General features: G+C 35.0%; 1 pseudogene across 1 annotated transcript in view; it reads right to left on the bottom strand.

Annotated features, from left to right (window-relative positions):
- LOC144973367 (broad substrate specificity ATP-binding cassette transporter ABCG2-like) overlaps positions 1-25,074 on the bottom strand; it is a 100,796-nt pseudogene that overhangs the window by 22,614 nt on the left and 53,108 nt on the right. The window contains exons 4-7 of the transcript XR_013645540.1: positions 5,555-5,669; positions 4,542-4,717; positions 2,973-3,116; positions 939-1,090 (exon numbers count right to left, since the gene is read on the bottom strand). The product of XR_013645540.1 is annotated as a broad substrate specificity ATP-binding cassette transporter ABCG2-like (transcript). The remainder of the gene's footprint in view (positions 1-938; positions 1,091-2,972; positions 3,117-4,541; positions 4,718-5,554; positions 5,670-25,074) is intronic.

The raw sequence follows: 25,074 nt of genomic DNA, 5'->3' as shown, positions 1-25,074 counted from the left end.
CAAAATAAAGTGAAGTAAAAAAATAGATTTTCACTTTTCGCTATTAGGACTCAGTGTATACTGACAATAAATAATAAATTAGGGAGCAGGGACTCTGCCGTTGTCTTTAAATACACAATATATGCAATGAGAACTTGAGCTTCTTTATATATATATTTTACACCTGAGTATGGTGAGATAACGTGAGTAAAAAGCCTTTTCCAAGGACTCAACTATGGGCCGAATCCATGACTTTCCAATCCGAAAGTGAGTGTCATACCACTAGACCACATAGCACAGACTGCACTAGTGTAAGATAAATCTGGAAAGTTTTGTGTAGTCTATGTGGTAATGTCTGTGGTGTAACGGTTGCATGTCTGTCTGTTATGTCACGGCCTACATGTTAAGTGTTGTTGTAGGCCAGGGACCCCTTGTAAAGTACTTTTGGGGGATATTTTTTTCCTGTATTAGGTCTCTATGCGGTCTAGTGGTATGATACTCGCTTTCAGATCGGAAGATCCTGGGTTCAAGGCTAACTCAGCGCATAGTTGAGTCCTTGCAAAAATCTCTTTACTCACATTCTCTCACCGTACTCTGGTGTAAAATGAGTACCTGGCCATTAACAGTATTGTCTCTGTCCTAAAAAATTATAATATCGTCTAACAGGCGTCATGTCTTGTCCTAAATATAAAATGTTGCTGTTGGACAAGGACCCCTTGTAAAGTTCTTTGAGCACGTTGAGTGGATATTGCGCTATATAAAAGATCAAATTTCTTTTTTTATTTTTAAATTTGGGAGATGATTTTTTCCTGTATTTTTCTTTCTGCTTTGTCTGACACTGTTTTCTACACACCTTTTCAGGTCTCCGTCATACACCAGTGCCTGCTCCCTAATCTGTCATTTTGGCATTTTCAACATAAATTGTTTCAATAAAATAATTAACAGGAGTTACTGGTTACCGATTGAAGTAAAGAAGGTCAAGGACTCTGGCGAAGGCCCGTGGTAAACCACCTGGCCAAGGGAGAGAAGCATGAGGGAATCAAAGAGACGGTAGATGGAATAGCGAGGCTGGTGGATGGAGAAGATGATGTTACGACCTCGAGACGACATTCTGGAAGACAAAAAAAAAAAGTAAGAATAATAAGTAAAAATACTTTGTAAAACAACTGGTACTTTATTTGATTTCAAAATCATCTATTTCCCCGAGATCAAATCTAGATTTAAATAGCAATAATACTGTATACAACTTAGATTATCATGATACATTTAGAAATTTATTTACTTGAAAACGTATTATGCAGACCTGCCTAGTACTACGAAAAATTTTTAGAAATACGAATTTTTGGCTCCAGCTAGAGAGCTGCATTCCCCTCTTTGACTCAATAAATCTTAATGAAAAGGAAAGTTTAGTTTCTTAGAACCTATATTCAGGCTTTTGGAGCATTTTTGGATCGTGCTAAGGGCAAACTGTTTATTTCTAAAGCTATCTGAAGTGAATTTTCTTTTTTTTTCCTTGGAAAGTACGAATTTTTGAAATTTCAAGTTGGCAGCTCTGATTTTGTAAGAATGCTTGTTGTTGAGGTCTTTATAATGAATGAATGAATGAATGACCACAATGTGGAAATGGAAATGTCTTGTTACATATCGATGTGAAACTAAATCATAGTTTCTCTAAAGAATCAATACAGTAGGTATATATTATCTGATCATATCTTATATATCCCATCTTATCTTTCATTGCATTGCATTTCTCTCCTTTTCCGAGCTGAAGGACTTATATCGTATTGTATCGCATCATATCGTATCGCAGTGTATCGTATCGTTTAAGAGCTAATGGTTCTAAAAACCTTTAAATGCTCTGCAAAACTTTTATACATAGATACCATTTATCAATTATATAACTAGTATACAATGTCAATAAATTGATAATATTGAGAATTAAATTTCTAATACATAAAAAGTGTCGTATTCAATATTCGTAGTAAAATTTACTTTATTTACATTCATTTAGCATGTCCAACTTGTACATTCGAGAGTTTCAAATAAATTATATACAAAATACAATAATATGTTACAATTTTCATCAAAATCAAATATAATGGTAAGATCTTGATCAATGGTATTCTTAAAATTATTAATTGAATTAGAATTTTTTGTCTCAAACTTTAGATTATTCCAAATTGTCAGTCCTCTGAATTAGATTATTATATTACCCATTAATATCTTTAAAAGAAGTTGAGAACTTTAAATTAAATATGACCAGCGATATAAAGTAGAAAAAAAAAAATACATATATATAATTGACAGGGGTTAGCTGGAACAACGTAGAGTGCTCAACAGTTTAATTGAGTGAATTATTAACTTATTTGTTTGTGTCAATTAATAAATATATATAAATTTTATAATAATATTATAGTAACACGTCATGGGTTATTCTGCGCTCAAACATGAATATAAGACAAGTTTGTTAGGTATCAAATTTTTGTCATGATTTTATAACTTTTAAAAAGCCCAATTTATTTACCGTAACAATTTGTTCTTAACAAAATACACAAAACCAATTAACAAAGGTAGCCACTTTATTGTTGGCTTGGGGACCTTGTAAAGTGCTTTGGGCACATTAAGTAGATCTTGTGCTACATAAAAGTTTAAACTTTTTTTCTGGTTCTCTTTGTCTCTGTTCTTTTTTTTTTTTATATGTTGTATTTTCTTTTCTGCTTGCTTTTTTTTTTTAATGATTTTTTTTTTTTAACTGATTTTTTTTTTATATGATTTTTTTTTTTCTATGTAGTTAAGGAGTGTAAACCTTCAGGCAATTTTTGTTAAGTAAAGAAAGTCGACAATCAGGGGCCATTATCCATATATAAACACGCGACAATATTATTATATAGGGTTGCTTCCCTTGTAGACCTTTTTTAAATTTGAGTTTTGGAGTTGTGTGTAATGTGTACTTCAGAGAATACAGATCTCTGGAGACACAAAAGAGCACTCACTTCTTCAGTAGCAGCATGACAGCATTGGCTGTGTTGGCGTCGAGACCTGTGGTGGGCTCGTCCAGAAAGAGCACGGGTGGAGAGATGATCAGCTCCATTCCAATGTTACAGCGCTTCTTCTCACCTCATTTAATATATCTTGTGCTACATAAAAGTGAAACTTTTTTATTCTCTTTTTTTTCTGTTCTCTTTTCTTTATTATTTGCATTTTCTTTTCTGCTTTCTTTTTTTTTTTTTTTTGGCATTTTTTAAAATGATTTTTTTCTATGTATTTAAGGAGTGTAAACCTTCAGACAGATATTTGTATTATAAATAAAAGGAAAGAAAGTCGACAACCAAGGGCCACTATCCATATATAACCACGCGACAATATTATTATAAAGGGTTGCCTCCCTTGTACACCTTTTTTTAAAATTTGAGTTCTGGATTGGTGTGTAATGTGTACTTCAGAGAACACAGATCTCTGTAGACACAAAAGAGCACTCACTTCTTCAGTAGCAGCATGACAGCATTGGCTGTGTTGGCGTCGAGACCTGTGGTGGGCTCGTCCAGAAAGAGCACGGGTGGAGAGATGATCAGCTCCATGCCTATAATTGTTACCAGCCTTCCTCTCACCCCGGAAATGCCGGGTATAAATATCGATCCCAACCTGGATATGCAGCCGACGACAATTAGAAAGTTTGAAATGTATGATGAGACAAACACAGGGTATGCAGCTGAAATATTTTATGAGTTGATGTTGTGGAGAGGGAGTTGTTTGCTCGATGGATAAGGTCAGTCTTTGGGGTTTTAGTTATGTTTGTTGTTGTTGTTTGTTGGTGTGGTGGTTGTGTTGTTGTTGTGTTTTGTGTGTTTTTTTTTTTTTTTTTTTTTTTTTTTTTGGTGGTTGTGTGGATTAGTTTTTCTTGTTTTTTTCGACATTTCATAAACGAATGCCGTTGTGAAGTGCATTGGACATGATGTATAAGTATAAATAAGACATTTTTAAAATTTATTATTTATTTTACTTCACTTTTGGAAAAATTTATTTTAAAAAAAATACATACAAACAAAACGCCATGGTTTTTAGTTATATTATAATGTGATCTTCAGGATCAAGATATCCAGCAGAACGATCTACATCAATGAACATAATTCCACCTAAAAACATCTCAATTTGAATAAATCTGAAAAAGTGTATTTGAAAACAGTGCAAGACAAAGACAGAAAAGAAAATTAAAAACCACCCCCAAAACAACAGCCTGCCTCGACTTTGACATTTTGGAAAATATTTTTTCCCTTCTTTATTTTAAAAAAAATGTTTTTGCAATTTTTCCTTTGTCAAAATTCGTCTCATTTCGATGAGAATTTTGTGATCTTAGAAGAAGATATAGATAGTATGCGCTTGTCTAAGAAGCTCACAACATTGCCATCCGGAAGTATAACGGACCAACACACAAAGCTCTGTGTACCATGAACGTATATAGTCTGGTTAATACAGTTAAGTGAGAATTACTCATAAACGTGGATGGCAAAAAAAACAATAACAAAGACCTGATTGATGTCAACTTCATTCTATCTACATATAACAAAATTGAAGACATTTCCATCACCTTTGAATCAGCCACTAAAGTTAGGCCGAGCTCCTTGATGACCTGGTCGACACGTCGTGATCGTTCCTCCTTGCTGACACTCTTAGGCAATCTCAACGCAGCAGAGAAGGTGAAATTTTCCCTGATAGTCAGGAGGTCAGTCACACAGTCGTCCTGAAACAAAAAATCACAACACATAATGGGAGCGATCTCTCTCTATTATTATTATTATTATTATTATTATTATTATTATTATTATTATTATTATTATTATTATTATTATTATTATTATTGTTATTATTATTATTATTATTATTATATTAATTATTATATTATTATTATTATTATTATTATTATTATTATTATTTATATTATTATTATTATTATTATTATTACTATTGTTTGCTTTGTTTCATTATTGATTTTACTTACTTGATTTGTTGATGGAAATATTATATTCTTGTATGAGTTATATTGGCAATTGCCTAAAAATAAACTTTTGAAATCTGAAATCTATTCGGGTTTTTTGTTTGTTTTGGTGTGTTTTTAAGGGGTATCCACATCCAACAACCTCTCAATGCATTTACATTGTGGTCCTGAAATTCCTCGAAACTGGGGAGAAGTTGCCAGGTTTTCCCACCGCAAGAGGAGACATGGGTGGCAACCATGACATCTATAGAGCATGAAGTCCAGTGGCAGCCAATTACTTCGGTCCTGCCAATGCTAACTAGATTGCTATGGTCCTGCCTCACGGTACGCTCACTTCATCAGTGGGTCTTGCCACCTGTCAACATGTACCCGTTGTGGTCAAGAGCCTGAAACTGCAGAGCATCTAGTAGTTGAACGGTGCATTGTGACGAAGCTTCCGGGTGGTTTCGCTACCATACACGATTGCGGCGATGAGTTTGCGTCCTGGATAGATCGTCATAGCATACATAGTATGTAGTGTGAGAACCATTAGAAGCTACTGCCATCTTGCAACGGTTCCTAGTTCCCAGCATGCCCACTCACCTGTGATACGTATCCCACCAGGACTTTGAAATTATCAGGGGGAGGTAAGCCATCCAAAAGTACGGTACCCTTGAGACCCCGTGGGTCTTTCCGACCAGCTAAAACATCCAGGAGTCTGGAGAGAGGACAAGGGCAAAAAAAAAAAATAAAACTCATTACAAAGCAAGACAAACGACAACTAAAAATATTTTTTTTCTAAACAACAAGAACAAAAAAAAAAACAAATCACCAAGCCAAGCTTGTCTTGACTTACTGGGAAGGGGGAAAAAACCCATTTAAAACAAAACAAAAAAAAGGATAACATAAGCCGAAGAATATAAAAAAAAGAACAACAAAATAATAAAATATGGCTATGTGGTCTTGTGGTATGACACTCGCTTTCGGATCGGAAGGTCCTGGGTCCGAACCTCGCTCGACGCATAGTTGAGTCCTTGGAAAAATGTGATAATAACGCCTAACAGGAGTCATGTCTCGCTCGACATGTTACGTGTTGCTGTTGACCAGGGACCCTTTGTAAAGTGCTTTGAGCACGTTTAGTGGTGATTGCACTGTATAAAAACTCATTTTTGTTGTTTCTTTGTTTTTAAGTTTTTTGTTTGTTTTTGTTTTGTTTTGTTTTTGTTTTGTTTTGTTTTGTTTTTTTTGTTTATTTTTTTTTTTTTTTTTTTGCTTTTTGTTTTTAGACTCAACTCATAACCTTAGTCCAAATCAAAGCCGCCATTGAAAAGAGACAGTTTTTATTTCTTCAACTTGAAAATTCACTACTTTTTTTTTTCAATTCTGATCAATTTGACTTTGTAATCAATAACTAAATTATAACGCACTAGTTCTTCCATTGCGTAGCAATACCAGATGAGATCAGGCTCTAGCGCGGGAAAATCGGTCAACATTGAGATCATAACATCAGCGAGGGAAGGTTGTTTTGTTTTGTTTTTGTTTTTTGTTTTTTTTTGCCATCCGCGTTTATGAGTAATTCTCACTAAACTGTATTAATCAGCTTATAAACGTTCAAGGTTACACATAGTTTTGTATGTTGGTCCGTTATACTGCCGGATGGCAATGTTGTGAGCTTCTTAGCCAAGCGCATACTATCTATATATGACCTTTTGGTTAGCTGCTTCACTGCCGTAATCTGGAAAGACACGGAATTTTAAAATTTGGCCAGAAAACTCGTCCTTCAAGTATCGATCGATTTAAGTGACCCTCATCTTGGCAAAAATAAAAACAAACAAACAAAAAAAAACCTCTCAAGCCTGGGGTGACTTTAACCGTGGCATTCGTAAAGTTATGGCCTGATACTGACCAAAAAATGACGTCAAAATGCCAGTCTTTTGCCACAAAAGAAAACAAATCGTGAGTTGTATTCAATAGTTCAACCAATGAAATAACTTGTTTCCATGAGCTCTACTAACGACAACTCACGAAGCGGTGCAAAAACTAAAGAATGACGTCAAACTGCCAGTCCTTTTGGATTTCAGTATCAGGCTATAACATAACGATGGCTACGCTTTAACTTTAACCATCTCCTTACCAACTGTGGGAAAATCGTCACATTCGTTACGATACAACCAACATTTTTCTTATTCAAACTTCTTTTGTACATCATAAAGTTTAAAGAAAATGAACAGTGGGTTGTAGAGCATGTTTGGCTAAAGAAATTATGTATCGCAAGAATTTTACTGCTATTATGTCTGAGTGATAAAAAAATATATTTTTGTGTCAGTTGGGTGTGAAAAATCTTGAAAATGGCTGGTGAGGAGATGGTTAAGGAAGATTTCGCGAAGTCCCAGGTTTGAGAGCTTTTGCCAAGATGAGAGACATTTAAATCGATTGGTATTTGAAGGACAAGTTTTCTGGCCAAATTTTAAAATTCGTGTCTTTCCAGAAAACGGCAATTAACTGGTAATATATTATTATGCGGTGATTAAAATAAGCTTTGATAACATTGCACTTCAGATTAATACGCCAGACAATGTGATGAAACAGGATAAATAGAACAGAGAAGTGCTGCCATCGACAGCTAATCTGATTTTAATCATTTTTTGCCATTAAATCCATTAGTCTATTTAACAGTTTGACAGTTTAATTGTGATTAAAATTTTTAAAAAAGAAAAGAAAACGGACGGTAAAGAAGCCATATAAAAAAAGGAAAGGTTAATGCTCTGGGGGGAAAAATGCCAAACTTTCCAAAGCATCGAATTTTTAAAATTTTTTTTTTCTAAAATAAACCTATAAGCGAAATAAATAAATATAATTTTTCTTATCCCCTTGGCATGAGTTAGTGTCTTGATTTAATCAGCAATTCGTCTAGTTTGTCTTGCCTTTTAAAATTAAAGGGTGAAAACATCGTCATTATAAAATATACCAAGTCTCTGGGTGAATTTTTTTGTTAATTTTTATATTAAGTGAAATTAATGTGAATTCATCTTTAAAATAATTAGATGAAATTAAATGATTTGTCGTCTTGGGAATTAAAAAACAAAAAAACTCTCAAACCTGGGGTGACTTTAAGGAATATTTCGCAAAGTCCCAGGTTTGAGAGTTTTTGCCAAGATGAGAGACATTTAAATCGATTGGTATTTGAAGGACAAGTTTTCTGGCCAAATTTTAAAATTCGTGTCTTTCCAGAAAATGGCAATTAACTGGTAATATATTATTATGCGGTGATTAAAATAAGCTTTGATAACATTGCACTTCAGATTAATACGCCAGACAATGTGACAAAACAGGATAAATAGAACCGAGAAGTGCTGCCATCGACAGCTAATCTGATTTTAATCATTTTTTTGCCATTAAATCCATTAGTCTATTTAACAGTTTGACAGTTTAATTGTGATTAAAATTTTTAAAAAAGAAAAGAAAACGGACGGTAAAGAAGCCATATAAAAAAAGGAAAGGTTAATGCTCTGGGGGGAAAAAATGCCAAACTTTCCAAAGCATCGAATTTTTTTAATTTTTTTTTTTTCTAAAATAAACCTATAAGCGAAATAAATAAATATAATTTTTCTTATCCCCTTGGCATGAGTTAGTGTCTTGATTTAATCAGCAATTCGTCTAGTTTGTCTTGCCTCTTAAAATTAAAGGGTGAAAACATCGTCATTATAAAATATACCAAGTCTCTGGGTGAAATTTTTTGTTAATTTTTATATTAAGTGAAATTAATGTGAATTCATCTTTAAAATAATTAGATGAAATTAATGATTTGTCAAAAAAAAAAATTTTCAAAATACAATCCAATTTTCGCATGCCAAACGACTTTTAAAAGATTTTTTTAAAAACTTAGCATAGAGATACCAACTTGGCAACAAACTTACTTTATAATCTATTCATCTGGCATGTCACCTATTTCATACCTTTTACAAACTAATGACTGTCGTTATGCTAATAGCATAAATAAATATTTTGATCAAGTTGATTTATTGCGATGCGGTATGGTAACTTGGGGGTGAAAGAGAAGAATAAAATCCAACATATAATAAATATCGCTGGGGAAATCGTTGGATGTAATTTTTTTAAGAGCATCTGAACTCCACCAGAACAGTATCCTCATATTCTATACTTGCCCAACCATTCTACCTCCACATCATTTATTTGAGTTGTTACCACCTGGTAGAAGTTTCGAAGGCATTAAAACTAGAACTAACAGATACAACAACTCTTTTATACCCACAGCAGCACGAGTACGAAATGAAAAGAAGTAATGTATATAATCTCTCTCTCTCTCTCTCTCTCTATCTATCTATCTATCTATCTATCTATCTATCTATCTATCTATCTATCTATCTATCTATCTATCTATCTATCTATCTATCTATCTATCTATCTATCTATCTACTATCTATCTATCTATCTACTATCTATCTATCTATCTATCTATCTATCTATCTATCTATCTATCTATCTATCTAATCTATCTATCTATCTATCTATCTATCTATCTATCTATCTATCTATCTATCTATCTATCTATCTATCTATCTATCTATCTATCTATCTATCTATCTATCTATCTATCTATCTATCTATCTATCTATCTATCTATCTATCTATCTATCTATCTATCTATCTATCTATCTATCTATCTATCTATCTATCTATCTATCTATCTATCTATCTATCTATCTATCTATCTATCTATCTATCTATCTATCTATCTATCTATCTATCTATCTATCTATCTATCTATCTATCTATCTATCTATCTATCTATCTATCTATCTATCTATCTATCTATCTATCTATCTATCTATCTATCTATCTATTATCTATCTATCTATCTATCTATCTATTATCTATCTATCTATCTATCTATCTATCTATCTATCTATCTATCTATCTATCTATCTATCTATCTATCTATCTATCTATCTATCTATCTATCTATCTATTATCTATCTATCTATCTATCTATCTATCTATCTATCTATCTATCTATCTATCTATCTATCTATCTATCTATCTATCTATCTATCTATCTATCTATCTATCTATCTATCTATCTATCTATCTATCTATCTATCTATCTATCTATCTATCTATCTATCTATCTATCTATCTATCTATCTATCTATCTATCTATCTATCTATCTATCTATCTATCTATCTATCTATCTATCTATCTATCTATCTATCTATCTATCTATCTATCTTATCTATCTATCTATCTACTTATCTATCTATCTATCTATCTATCTATTATCTATCTATCTATCTATTATCTATCTATTATCTATCTACTATTATATTATTATATTATATATTATAATATAATATATATATATATGTATTGCAATCATATGATATTATTTTGATATGAGATAGAAGTCATATTTAAGTTGTGCTGTGACGCATGGTTTTGTGTCTGTGATGTGTGTTGTGTTTTGTCTGTGTGTGTGTGTGTGTGTGTGTGTGTGTGTGTGTGTGATTTTTTTTTCATTCATGTCCGTTTGCGGATGTGTATCTGCTGTATCGTGTAACCAAATTAAAAATTGCCTTCAAGGCAATAAAGATCTTATTATTATTATGTAAATGCTAATTGCTGCTGCTGACACGGTGATTAAGATAATACATCTTGTTACTTAACAAGCCACTCATACCCTCGTTCCACACCCCGACATCCCCCGCTTCCTCCCCCCACAGCCAACGTCCGACTTCTTCATAAATCTCAATCGGAATCAACGAAGCAGAAGAGTCTGAAAGAGTATGCCGGAAGAATTACCCTCCTTCCGCACTAGGACAAAACTGTCCCGGGACAAATTTGTCCTGTCCCAATGGAGAAAACTTCTATTCAAAAGGGGTTCCGCACTAGGACAGGACTGTCCCAGGACACACCTGCACGAATGCATTATTATTTTTTTTTTACAAGACTCAAAAGTTTTTTTGTAGGCAATTGCAACTCTAATAATTCACATTTTATGAATCAACATAAGATACGACATGACGACAATGATTTTTTACACTGTACAATGGGATTTGTTGACATAAGATTTATATAATCATGAAATATTCTTATAGCAAAAGTAATATTATTGCTACTGCTACTACTACCACTACCAATACCACGACTACGACTACGACTACTACTACTACTACTACTACTACTACTACTACTACTACTACTACTACTACTACTACCACTACCACTACCACGACTACGACTACTACTACTACTACTACTACTACTACTACTACTACTACTACTACTACTACTACTACTACTACTACCACTACCACTACCACGACTACTACTACTACTACTACTACTACTACTACTACTACTACTACTACTACTACTACTACTACTACTACTACTACTACTAGTAATGGATGAAATAGAGGTTGCATATTTCTGTGCTTTACCACGTGGACAAAAAAGACAAATCGAAAGAGAAAACAATATTGGGTGCATCCTTTAATGACCCAAAGATTGCTCAAGGGTCAATTCCGTAGACTTATGGTGATCTCCGATCTTATCTTAAAATGACTTTCTTGGAATCACCTCATTTTACCCAGGTGCAAATGAGTACCAGTTCGCTGATGAAAGTAATCTTTGACAGACTAGCATCATTCAAGAGGATAATAGAAAGTCAGCATGCTTCGTACCCGAAAGGCATCAGTTGATTAAGTCACCTCGCCTAGCTCAATTTGCGGCGCTGCACTGCGGCTGACGCCTGGTTATACCCTGTCCTAGCTAAATTTGCGGCGCTGCATTGCGGCTGACGCCCGGGTTATTCCAGTCTTACCTTGGAATAGACCCTCGAGAAAAATTTCCCCTATGGGATGAAAAATGAATTTTATTATTTTAAATTTTAAACTGTTATCTGTCTGCTCAACGCCACAGAAACATGGATAAGTTCCGGATTTATAAGCTTAGGAGGCAAGATGGCCTATGGTTAGCGCGTTGTACTCTGGACTCAGAGGTTCTGTGTTCGATTCCGACCGAAGCCAACTTGTACTTTCTAGAGCAAGAAAATTTACTACAATCACTCACTCCATTCAGGTGTAAAAGGGTACCTGTCAAGCTGGGATAGTAATCTGCGATAGACTACAGACTAGCGTCCCGTTCAAAGGTTTTCAAACAAATACGTTAATTGTCCGCTTCACGCTATTGAAACCGGAATAACTCCTGCACCATTGGCTACAAGGCTCTAAAGGACTTAATTTGTTTTACAATGAGTCCAAGTGGCTCAGAAGGACTAACTTATAAATATTTTCATTGAGAATTCCCGAAATAAATAACGATAAAGATAATTGATCCCACAAGTTATCGAATAGACGTGCGACCGGTTTTAGACACGTTACTGCTGTGTCACAAAGTGTGACACTTCTTAAATTATATTTATAAACATACGTTTTTAAATTGCCGAAAATATTTATGTTGCTATGCCTTCTTTACGTGGTTTCATCACATAGAATTATTTTTTGAATTGTTCTTGCTTTTTTATATTCAGAATTGAAATAAATAAATAAATTAAAACTGTGAAATTGAATGTAAGCTTCAGTTTAATATACGAAAACAGATAAAATGGACGTTTCGGGTTTCCCCTTCATCAACAACACATGATGAATTAAAAACTACAGACGAATGAGATAATGTGGTAGTGGCGTTGTTAAGATGCATAAACAAAAACATTGATGGGCAGGAAATTGTATGCTACTTTGTGAGGAAGCGCGAATTAAAACAGAGCAATAGAAATTTATAAAAGGTGCGTACTTAATTATGTCAAAAGAGGGGAGGCGGGGAGGAACTGTGTAATGCAGTATAGAAAGTGAACCAAATTATAAAGTGTGGACTATTGTTGGAAAATAAATACAATGGAATTGGAAATAAATACAAAATATAAGGGATGTAGGTATTAATATATTAGTGGCATTAGCCACAGCAGAAGCAACAATAGAAATAGTAGTAGTAGTAGTAGTAGTAGTAGTAGTAGTAGTAGTAGTAGTAGTAGTAGTAGTAGTAGTAGTAGTAGTAGTAGAGGAGGAGGAGGAGGAGTAGTAGTAGTAGTAGTAGTAGTAGTAGTAGTAGTAGTAGTAGTAGTAGTAGTAGTAGTAGTAGTAGTAGGAGGAGGAGGAGGAGGAGGAGGAGGAGGAGTAGGGATGCAGAAAATAAAGACAGGCATTTCAATTTTGACACGGCGCCGCCAAGTCTGGGACTTTTTTGTCCTAGTGCGGAAGTCTGCTATATTTTTCTACTATCACAAACGATATGAACACGGGACTGGGACAGTCCTGTCCCGTTGATTTTGTAGCATTTCACAACGGCTTGGGACACAACGGGACTGTTTTGTCCCGTCCCAATAGGTGCGGAAGATCTCTCTAAATTCTATATGTTACAAATTTGGAACAGGACTGTCCCGGGACAGTCCTGTCCTAGTGCGGAAGAGGGTTTACGGTAAACCAATGACAAAACGCCTTCTATCAAATTTTGGCCGGAACATTTTAAAACTCAGATATCGACGATTTAAAATAAATGACTTGATATCTTCTTCCCATAATCCCAGGTTCGCTCCCCACTGGTGTATACCTCCCTGAGTCCTTGGTTCACTCCCCACTGCACCCACTTCCCATAACTTTGGTCGGTTCCGTCGGATTTTGGCGGGTTTCGTAAAAAAAAAAAAACCCAAAAAACACCCTTTTTGTGTTGTGAGCATTTTACAATTTCGCATAGCAGCAATATACAATCTTCTTTCCGGTCGTTTCTGGTCATTTCCGCTAGTTCCCCCGCTGGTATCCATCTCCCACATTCCCAGGTTCATTTCCCTCTGATATCCTCCTTCATAGTCCCAGGTTCACTCCCCACTGGTGTACACTTCACGGAGTCCCTGGTTCACTCCCCATTGCTGCCAAATTTTCCATAGCCGTCGTCGTTTCGTCGTTTCCGCTCGTAACGTCCTTCCGCACTAGGACAAAACTGTCCCAGGACAAATTTGTCCTGTCCCACTGGAGAAAACTTCTCTTCAAAAGGGGTTCCGCACTAGGACAGGACTGTCCCGGGACACACCTGCGTGAATGCATTATTATTTTTTTTTTTTACAAGATTCAAAAGTTTATTTGTAGGCAATTGTCAATATAACTCATACAAGAATATAATATTCTCATCAACAAATCAAGTAAATAAAATCAATAATAAAGCAAGGCAAACAATGATAGTAATAATGATAATAATAATAATGATAATAATAATAATAATAATAATAATAATAATAATAATAATAATAATAATAATAATAATAATAATAATAATAATAATAATAATAATAATAATAATAATAATAATAATGATAATTATAATGGTGATAATAATAATGTAAAATCTTCTAATTAATAGATTAGTTATTTAATAGTTTGAATTATAAATTAATAATTTAAAAAATAAGTCCTTGGTACAACTCTAATAATTCACATTTTATGAATCAACATATGATACGACATGACGATAATGATTTTTTACACTGTACAATGGGATTTGTTTACATAAGATTTATATAATCATGAAATATTCTTATAGCAAGAGTATTATTATTGCTTCTGCTACTACTACTGCAACTACTACTACCACTACCACTACTACTACTACTACTACTACTACTACTACTACTACTACTACTACTACTACTACTACTACTACCACTACTACTACTACTACTACTACTACTAATACTACTACTACTACTACTACTACTACTACTACTACTACTACTACTACTACTACTACTACTACTACCACTATTTCTACTATTACGGCTACTACATTTACAACAACAACAACTACTACTACTACTACTACTACTACTACTACTACTACTACTACTACTACTACTATTACTATTACTACCACCACTACAATTACAACCTCTTCTACCACTACTGCTACTACTACAACTACAACAACAACAACAACAACTACTACTACTACTACTACTACTACTACTACTGCTACTGCTACTACTACTACTACTACTACTACTACTACTACTACTACTACTACTACTACTACTACTACTACTAATACTACAAGTAGTAATGGATGAAATAGAGGTTGCATATTTCTGTGCTTTACTACGTGGAAAAAAAAAGACAAATTGAAAGAGAAAACAATATTGGGTGCATCCTTTATTGACCCAAAGATTGCTCAAGGGTCAATTCCGTAGACTCTATGGTGATCTCCGATCTTATCTTAAAATGACTTTCTTGGAATCACCTCATTTTACCCAGGTGCAAATGAGTACTAGTTCGCTGATGAAAGTAATCTTTGACGGACTAGCATCATTCAAGAGGATAATAGAAAGTCAGCATGGCTCGGTGGTACGGTCTTTGCTTCGTACCCGAAAGGCATCAGTTCGCTCACCCGCTGATGCGCTGTGTTGCCTTGAGTAAGTCACCTCGCCTAGCTCAATTTGCGGCGCTGCACTGCGGCTGACGCCTGGGTTATACCTCGCCCTAGCTCAATTTGCGGCGCTGCATTGCGCTGACACCTGGGTTATTCCAGTCTTCCCTTGGAATAGACCCTCGAGAAAAATTTCCCCTATGGGATGAAAAAGGGAATTTTATTTTTTTTTATTTTAAACTGAAATCTGTCTGCTCAACGCTACAGCAACATGGATAAGTTCCGGATTTATAAGCTTAGGAGACAAGATGGCCCATGGTTAGCGCGTTGTACTCTGGACTCAGAGGTTCTGTGTTCGATTCCGACCGAAGCCAATTTTTACCTTCCTCGAGCAAGAAAATTTACTCCAATCACTCACTCCATTCAGGTGTAAAAGGGTACCTGTCAAGCTGGGATAGTAATCTGCAATAGACTATCGTCCTGTTCAAAGGTTTTTAAACAAATACGTTAATTGTCCGCTTCACGCTATTGAAACCGGAATAACTCCTGCACCATTGGCTACAAGGCTCTAAAGGAGTTAATTTGTCTTACAATGAGTCCAAGTGGCTCAGAAGGACTTACTTAAAAATATTTTCATTGAAAATTCCCGAAATAAATAACGATAAAGATAATTGATCCCACAAGGTACCGAATAGATGTGCGACCGGTTTTAGACAAGTTACTGCTGTGTCACAAAATGTGACACTTCTTAAATTATATTTAGGCTAGCACTATTCAGTATCTGATACTGAATAGCGGTTTTGCTGAATAGTATCTGATACTGAATGGTGGTTTTGTACTATTCAGTATCTGATACTGAATAGTGGTTTTGTACTATTCAGTATCTGACACTGAATAGTGGTTTTGCACTATTATACGGTGGGTTTTTTTTCCGAAACCTAATAATAATAATAATAATAATAATAATAATAATAATAATAATAATAATAATAATAATAATAATAAAAATGATAATAATAATAATAATAATAGATCTTTATTGTCCATAAATATGGCAATTTGTCATTTAGTTACACTTGTTATAACGTTAAACGATAACTGTAACATTGAACAGATATTTCACTCCTACTTATTTTCTCTTCTCTCTCTCTCTCTCTCTCTCTCTCTCTCTCTCTCTCTCTCTTCTCTCTCTCTCTCTCCCCTCTCTCTCTCTCTCTCTCTCTCTCTCTCTCTCTCTCTCTCTTCCTCTCCTTCCTTCTTTCTATCACCGTGCGATATACACAACATAAACATATTCATTTCGTTTTCAATTTGTTACGATTGTGGCAATTCGACACCAAAAATTATCATCATTATCAATTGGTCAGTTAATCTTACATTAAATAAATTAATTAGTTAATCAGTCAACGAATCAATCCTTAGTTTTTCTGTACCATATGAAATATTCAAAATTTTTATTGCTGATGGAACGAACGTTGATTTATACTTGTTAGTTCTACATTTAATCTGACAAAACCTTCTCCCAGATGGTAAAAGACTAAATTCATGGTATAAAATATGTTTTTTATTGTTGGTAATTGAGAATGCTTTCCTTTCTATTGCTTTTCCATGAATTCTTTCTACTCCATCAAGAGGATGGTTTATTATTTTTGATGCCTCTTTGATAGATTTTGAAATTTTTGATTTATTTTTAAGTCGGCATCCTCCAAACCATATGGTGCAGCCAAACGCAATTACACTTTTAATCAATGAGTCATAAACTCTTAACATAGTTTTCTTCCTTACTTGAAATGTTCTCAATTTCCTTAGGATGTATAATCTTTGGGCAACTTTCTTAGATATTATATTACCTGACAAAGTTATGGGAAGAGGGCATCTGTGGGAGTGAATCTGGGACTCCGAGAAGTGAACACTATTGGGGAGTGAACCTGGGACTGGGTTTCAGCGGGTTTCGTAATAAAAAGCAATTACTTTTTTACGAAACTCGACGACACCTGGCAATATCCGACAAAGTTATGGGAGGTAGGCAGCAACGTGTGTGTGTGTGTGTGTGTGTGTGTATGTGTGTGTGTTAGGGGGAGGGGGGATGAACCTGAGATTCAGGGAAGTGTGCACCAGTTGGGAGTGAACCTGGGACTCTGGGTTTTTTTTAAAAAGCAATAATAAAATGGGGGGGGGGGATTACTTTTTTACGAAACCCGACAATATCCGGCAAAGTTGTGGAAAGTAGGCAAAGCGTGGGGATTGAACCTAAGACTCAGTGAAGTGTACACCAGTGGGGAGTGAACCTGAGACTATGGTTTTCGGCGGGCTTCAGCTAGTTTCATATAAAAGCAATTACTTTTTTACGAAACCAGACGAAACCTGGCAATATCCGAGAAAGTTATGGGTAGTAGGCAACAGTGGGGAGTGAACCTGAGATTCGGAGAAGTGTACACAAGTGGAGAATTAATGGGACTGGATTTTGGCGGGTTTTGAAAAAAAAAAAAAGCAATTACTTTTTGTTTACGAAATGCGCCAAATCCCAACAAAATGGGGCAAAATTATGGAAAGTAGGCAAATAATGGGTAGTGAACCTGAGACTAAGGGAAGTGTACACCAGTGGTGAGTGAACCTGAGACTATGGTTTTCGGCGGGTTTCAGCGAGTTTCACATAAAAGCAATTACTCTTTTTACGAAAACCGGCTATATCCGACAAATTTATGGGAAGTAGGCAACAGTGGGGAGTGAACCTGAGACTCAGGGAAGTGTACACCAGTGGAGAGTGAACCTGAGACTATGGTTTTTGGCGGGTTTCAGCGAGTTTCACATAAAAGCAATTACTTTTTTTTTTACGAAAACCGGCTATATCCGACAAATTTATGGGAAGTAGGCAACAGTGGGGAGTGAACCTGAGACTCAGGGAAGTGTACACCAGTGGAGAGTGAACCTGAGACTATGGTTTTTGGCGGGTTTCAGCGAGTTTCACATAAAAGCAATTACTTTTTTTTTACGAAAACTGGCTATATCCGACAAATTTATGGGAAGTAGGCAACAGTGGGGAGTGAACCTGAGACTCAGGGAAGTGTACACCAGTGGAGAATGAACCTGAGACTATGGTTTTTGTCGGGTTTCAGCGAGTTTCACATAAAAGCAATTACTTTTTTACGAAAACCGGCTATATCTGACAAATTTATGGGAAGTAGGCAACAGTGGGGAGTTAACCTGAGGCTCAGGGAAGTGTACACCAGTGGGGATGAACCTGAGACCATGGTTTTCGGCGGGTTTCAGCTAGTTTCATATAAAAGCAATTACTTTTTTACGAAACCTGACGAAACCTGACAATATCCGACAAAGTTATTGAAGTAGGCAACAGTGGGGGTGATTCTGAGATTCAGGGAAGTGTACACTTGTGGGGAGTGAACCTGGGACTCTGGATTTTGTAAAAAAGCAATACCGAGGAGGAATTACTTTTTTACCAAACCCGCCAAAACCCGACAAAGTTATGGGAAGCAGGCAGCAGTGTGGAGTGAATCTGGGATTTGGACAACGATGAGGATTGAACCTGGGACTGCGAGAGGCTGATACCAGTGGACAGTGAGCTCAGAATGTACTTTTATTTCGAAACCTATCGAAATATTCAAAAGTTATGGGAAGTGGGCACCATTGGGCAATGAACCGGGACTCGGGGAAGTGCACACCGGTTGGGAGTGAACCTGGGACTTTGATAAGAGGATATCAGTGGAAATGAACCTGGGACTATGGATGATGGATACCAGTGGGAAATGAAGCCGGACTATGGGAGTTGGGTACCAGACGAGAATGAAGCAATTACTTTTTTACGAAACCCGCCAAAACCCGCCGAAAAACCATAGACTTAGGTTTACTCCCCACTAGTGTACATTTAAATTTCAATATAATACGGCAATTAATTCACGGAAGTACATCGCTCAATTAAAAATGGAAGAAAGTCTGGCCACATATTAATAATGATTCGGGTTTGTCTTAGATGACAAAACAAACAAACAAACAAACAACAAGAACAATAACAACAACAACAACAAATGAGACAAACAGAAGAAAAAAAAAAAGATTTTAAAAAGAATAAACAATAGAAGAGCACAATAATGAAAAACAACAACGAGATTATAACACATAAAAGATATTCGTAATAAATCGATAACTGATTAAATTACTCCAACTACTTGATTAACAAAAAATAATAATCATAATCATAATAATGATGATGATGATGACGATTACAACAACAACAACAATAATAATAGTAAGTAAGTAGAAATAATATAATAATAATAATAATAATAATAATAATAATAATAATAATAATAATAATAATAATAATAATAATAATAATAATAATAATAATAATAATAATAATAATAATAACAACAATAAGAAGAAGAAGAAGAAGAAGAAGAAGAAGAAGAAGAAGAAGAAGAAGAAGAAGAAGAAGAAGAAGAAGAAGAAGAAGAAGAAGAAGAAGAAGAAGAAGAAGAAGAAGAAGAAGAAGAATAGAACAATAGTATAATATCAACATTAAAGTATATTACAAGCAAATAAAAGTATTAAAACAAAAGTTTGAAAAATATCAATAGACAGAAGGAATTTTTAAAATATTGGGGGAAAAAAAAACAAAGTTACCCCTACCGGGATTTGAACTCTCGAACCTTAAGCTCAGAGTCAAACAGCTTATATCCACCAAGCCATGGTGTCACTGAACTTATAGAGACATTTAGTCATGTCTATTTAAACATTTAAAAATGTATTTGAATGCCAATCTTATTTTATATTTTGAATTATGTTAATTGCACAATAGCAGAAATTAAAAATTTACGATCAAAATATTTTTACAACTTTGAATCGGGCTGTCAGTTACCGCACGTGTTCAATCTGGAAGTAGGTCAGCAGATTATTTACATTCAACCGAGATTGTCGCACTTTTCATTCTCTCTATAAAAAAGAGTTCCTTATGGATACTGAATAGTGGCAAAGCACTATTCAGTATCTGATACTGAATAACCACTTCGTTATATTTATAAACATACGTTTTTAAATTGCCGAAAATGTTTATGTTGCTATGCCTTCTGTACGTGGTTTCATCACATAGAATTATTTTTTGAATTGTTCTTGCTTTTTTTATGTTCAGAATTGAACTAAATAAATAAATATATAAAAAATAAATAAATAAATAGGAAAACAAAAATTACTGAAGTAGAAAGATGAAAAGTTGAACAGAGGGATGCAGAAAATAAAGACAGGCATTGCAACTTTGACACGGCGCCGCCAAGTCTGGGACTTTTTTTGTCCTAGTGCGGAAGGCGGCTATATTTTTCTACTATCACAAAAATGATATGGACACGGAACTGGGACAGTCCTGTCCCGTTGATTTTGTAGCAAATTCACAACGGCTCGGGACACAATAGAAGAAAAAGAAGATAAAAAGAAGAAGAAGAAGAAGAAGAAGAAGAAGAAGAAGAAGAAGAAGAAGAAGAAGAAGAAGAAGAAGAAGAAGAAGAAGAAGAAGAAGAAGAAGAAGAAGAAGAAGAAGAAGAAGAAGAAGAAGAAGAACAACAACAACAACAACAACAACAACAACAACACAAATTCATTATAGAACAGTGAAAATTAATTTGCAATTTTCATCTTGAAAAAAAAAAAATTAAAAAAAAAAAAAGCACTGTGGCATTTATAAAGCAGGTGGCGATTGATGTATATGTTTATCCTCTCTCTCTCTCTCTCTCTCTCTCTCTCTCTCTCTCTCTCTCTCTCTCTCTCTCTTTCTCTCTCTCTCTCTCTCTCTCTCTCTCACACTATCTATCTAGCTATCTCTCCCCACCCCTTCCCTTCCACATTAAAAGAAATTATATAATTTCATTTCCAAGGTCAATACAAAACTATAAATACACAATTCTGATGCTTCTCGAAGGTTGCTGATGCATCATAACCTTTCATACATAATGATTTGGCATTGTGTTACCATAATATATTATATATATATATATATATATATATATATATATATATTGTTTGTTTCTTTTGTTGTTGTTGTTGTTGTTGTTGTTGTTGTTGTTGTTGTTGTTTTGGGTTTTTTTGTTTTTTTGGGATTTTGTTTTTTGTTTGTTTTGTTTTGCTTTTTTTCTTTTTGTTTTTTGTTGTTGTTTTTTTTGTTTTTGTTTTTTTTTTGGGGGGGGGGGGGTTGTGTGTTGTTTGTTTTTTTAACCGGGAGGCTTAAGTAAACTAATTTGTCAAAGTGCTCTGTCATTTCATTGGCGCTTGAAGAAGCCCCAAGGGCACATAGATAAACTGTTAAAATTTTTTGCCAAAACCAACACTGGTTGAAAAAAAAATGTCGAAAATTCCCTCATAATTGGATAGATCTTACTATTATTATTATTATTATTATTATTATTATTAGTAGTAGTAGTAGTAGTAGTAGTAGTAGTAGTAGTAGTAGTAGTAGTAGTAGTAGTAGTAGTAGTAGTAGTAGTAGTAGTAATAATAATAATAATAATATTATTATTATTATTATTATTATTATTATTATATTATTATTATTACTATTATTATTATTATTATTTTAGATGCTATTACTTTTATTTTTGTAAATATAATATTTTACATATTTACTTAATCGTTAATGATCAATAACGTTTATTTATTTATTTATTTATTTATTTGTTTATTTATTTATTTATTTATTTATTTATTTATTTATTTATTTATTTAGAAATATACTTATTTGTTTATTTATTCATTTATAAATTATTTATTATTTATTTATTCATTCTTTCATTTACTTATTTGTTGTGGGGGGTTTTTTTTCAGAGCGCCCTGAGCAGCAGAGAAGCGGACCAGAATACTGGCATCATGACGGTGGAGGTCAAAGCCGAAAGGACGCCCCCGACCAGATTGCAGATCTGTTGTCACCAAAACGCAAGCTCAATGTCTCGTGCTGGAATGTTAGGACCCTATATCAAACAGGACAACTGGCACAAGCCCAGCGCGAGATGTTGAACTACAAGATCGATTTGCTAGGCATATCAGAGGCAAGATGGACAGGAGCTGGGAAGCGCCAACTCTCAAATGGCGACCTGATTATTTGGTCAGGACGAAAGGATGACCAACATAGAGACGGTGTTGCCCTCTTGATAGCCAGGCAAAAAAACAAGTCACTATTGGAATGGAAACCGATAAGTGAAAGACTTTTATACACAAGACACAACTCAAAATACACCAAGCTATCAATCCTCACATGCTACGCACCTACAGAGGATTCAGATGAAGAAAACAAAGAAGAATTTTACGATATTCTAAGAATGGCCGTTGAAAACATTCCAAGACATGATATGCTCATGATCATCGGAGACCTTAATGCTAGAGTTGGCAATACACAAACAAATCAGTCCGTTGGAAAGGAGGGCATAGGGGTAATGAACAACAATGGAAGCAGACTGGCAGAATTTTGTGAAGAACACAACTTCATTATTGGTGGAACTTTCTTCCCACACAAAAACATCCACAAATTGACATGGAAATCACCAGATGGGAAAACAGAAAGTCAGATAGACCATATAATTATCAACAGAAAATATAAGAGCAGCTTAAACGATGTCAGAGTCAGACGATTGGCAGACATTGGAAGTGACCACCATCTTGTCACAGCCAAAATCTCTACTAAATTGATGAAAACAAAAATAGCAAAACAGGAGAAACGTTTCAACACAGATAAATTGAAAATCCCAGATATCCAAAACAATTTCAATATCTCAGTAAGAAACAAATTCAGTGCAATACAAGATATTACAAACATGACAATCCAAGATTTCAACCACGTCATGCAGGAAAGTGCCACTGAACACTTAGGACACAATAAATCCAATACAGAGAATTGGATATCAGCAAGGTCATGGGAGCTCATTAACCAAAGAAAATCAATCAAACTAAATCTCCTGAACGCTAAATCCCCCCGACTGAAAGAAAGTCTATCCAGTGAATACTCATTGAAGGATAAAGAAGTGAAAAAATCCACAAGGAAAGACAAAAGAGATTTTGCAGAAAATTTAGCAACTGAAGCAGAAAATGCAGCTGTAAGACAAGACACACAAACACTATACAAAATCACAAAAAAGCTCTCGGGAAACAGAAGTTATGGTCAAGAGAAACCATTAAAATCCCAAGATGGTAGTGTCATCACAGACGAAAAGGAGAAAATTGAAAGATGGAGAGAATATATCGCAAACCTTCTGAACAGACCAGACCCATCTTCTTACACAGATATCCAGAAGCAGAAATGGACGTAGAGGTTAATCTTGGTCCAATCACTGAGCATGAGGTGCACGAGGCAATACAACAACAAAAAAAATGGCAAGGCCCCAGGTATTGACAAAATCAGTGCGGAAATGCTTAAAGCGAACTCGCAAGAAATGTCCAAAATTCTCAGTAAATTGTTCACCAACATTTGGGAAAAGGAAGAAATACCAGAGGATTGGCAGAAAGGAATCATCCATAAAATAGCCAAGAAAGGAGACCTAGGTAATTGTGCTAACTGGCGTGGAATCACACTCCTGTCCGTAACGAGCAAATTTTTTAATAGAATCCTTCTGAAAAGAATCTTACCTCACATTGAAAACATTCTTAGAAAAGAGCAGGCAGGGTTCAGAAAAGGGAAGTCATGTAGTGACCACATATTTACCCTGAGACAAATCCTGGAGCAAAGCATTGAATGGAACAGCCCCCTCTACACCATTTTTGTCGATTTTGAAAAAGCCTTTGACAGCTTACACAGAGAGTCCTGTGGAAAATACTCCGCCATTATGGTATACCGATGAAGATAGTCAACCTAATCAAAGCAATGTACAGCAACTACCAATGCCAAGTGATCTGTGGTAACAATTTAACAGACAGCTTTAATGTAACAACTGGTGTAATACAAGGCTGCATACTCTTCCCGCTTCTGTTTATCCTGGCTCTAGACTGGCTCATGAAAAATACAATTGATGGTAAGAAGAGAGGCATTCGCTGGACACTGACATCCTTTCTGGAAGATATAGAGTACGCAGATGATATCGCGTTAGTTTCCAGTACACACAGAGACGCCTCAGAGAAACTAAACGTACTACACAAGAACGCCTCGAAAATTGGACTGAAAATAAATTTCGATAAGACTGTGTACATTAGGGTGAATCCAAAACATGACAGTGAAATTAGGATAGATGAACATATAATTGAAGAGGTAACAGAGTTCTCCTACCTCGGATCCAAAATAACAGACGACGGAAACGCAGAACACGATATCAAGCACAGAATTCAAAAGGCAAACCAGGCTTTCGGCATGCTGAAAAACGTTTGGAAATCAAAGCAAATAATGAGAAAGACAAAGCTGAAAATATACAAGAGCAATGTTTTAAGTGTACTGCTTTATGGAAGTGAAAGCTGGAAAATGACATCCTCCTTAATACAGAAACTAGAAGCCTTTCAGAACAAGTGTTTAAAAAGAATTTTTAATTTATTTTGGCCTACAAAAATAAGAACAGTGGATCTATTAAAGAAAGCTGACTGCACTAGCATTGATAGCCAAATAAAAAGAAGAAGATGGCGTTGGCTGGGTCATGTGGCCAGAATGGAAAAAGGGTCACTTCCCAAGACAGCCTTGTACTGGACAGCAGATGGGAAGAGAAAGCGGGGAAGACCC

This window comes from Berghia stephanieae, chromosome 5 (genome assembly GCF_034508935.2).
Source record: "Berghia stephanieae isolate SIO BIC M18660-M18661 chromosome 5, UCSD_Bste_1.3, whole genome shotgun sequence".
NCBI classification, from domain to species: Eukaryota; Metazoa; Mollusca; class Gastropoda; order Nudibranchia; family Aeolidiidae; genus Berghia; species Berghia stephanieae.
The sequence above is the reverse complement of the archived record's forward strand: the minus strand, read 5'-3'. Positions and strand labels throughout refer to the sequence as shown.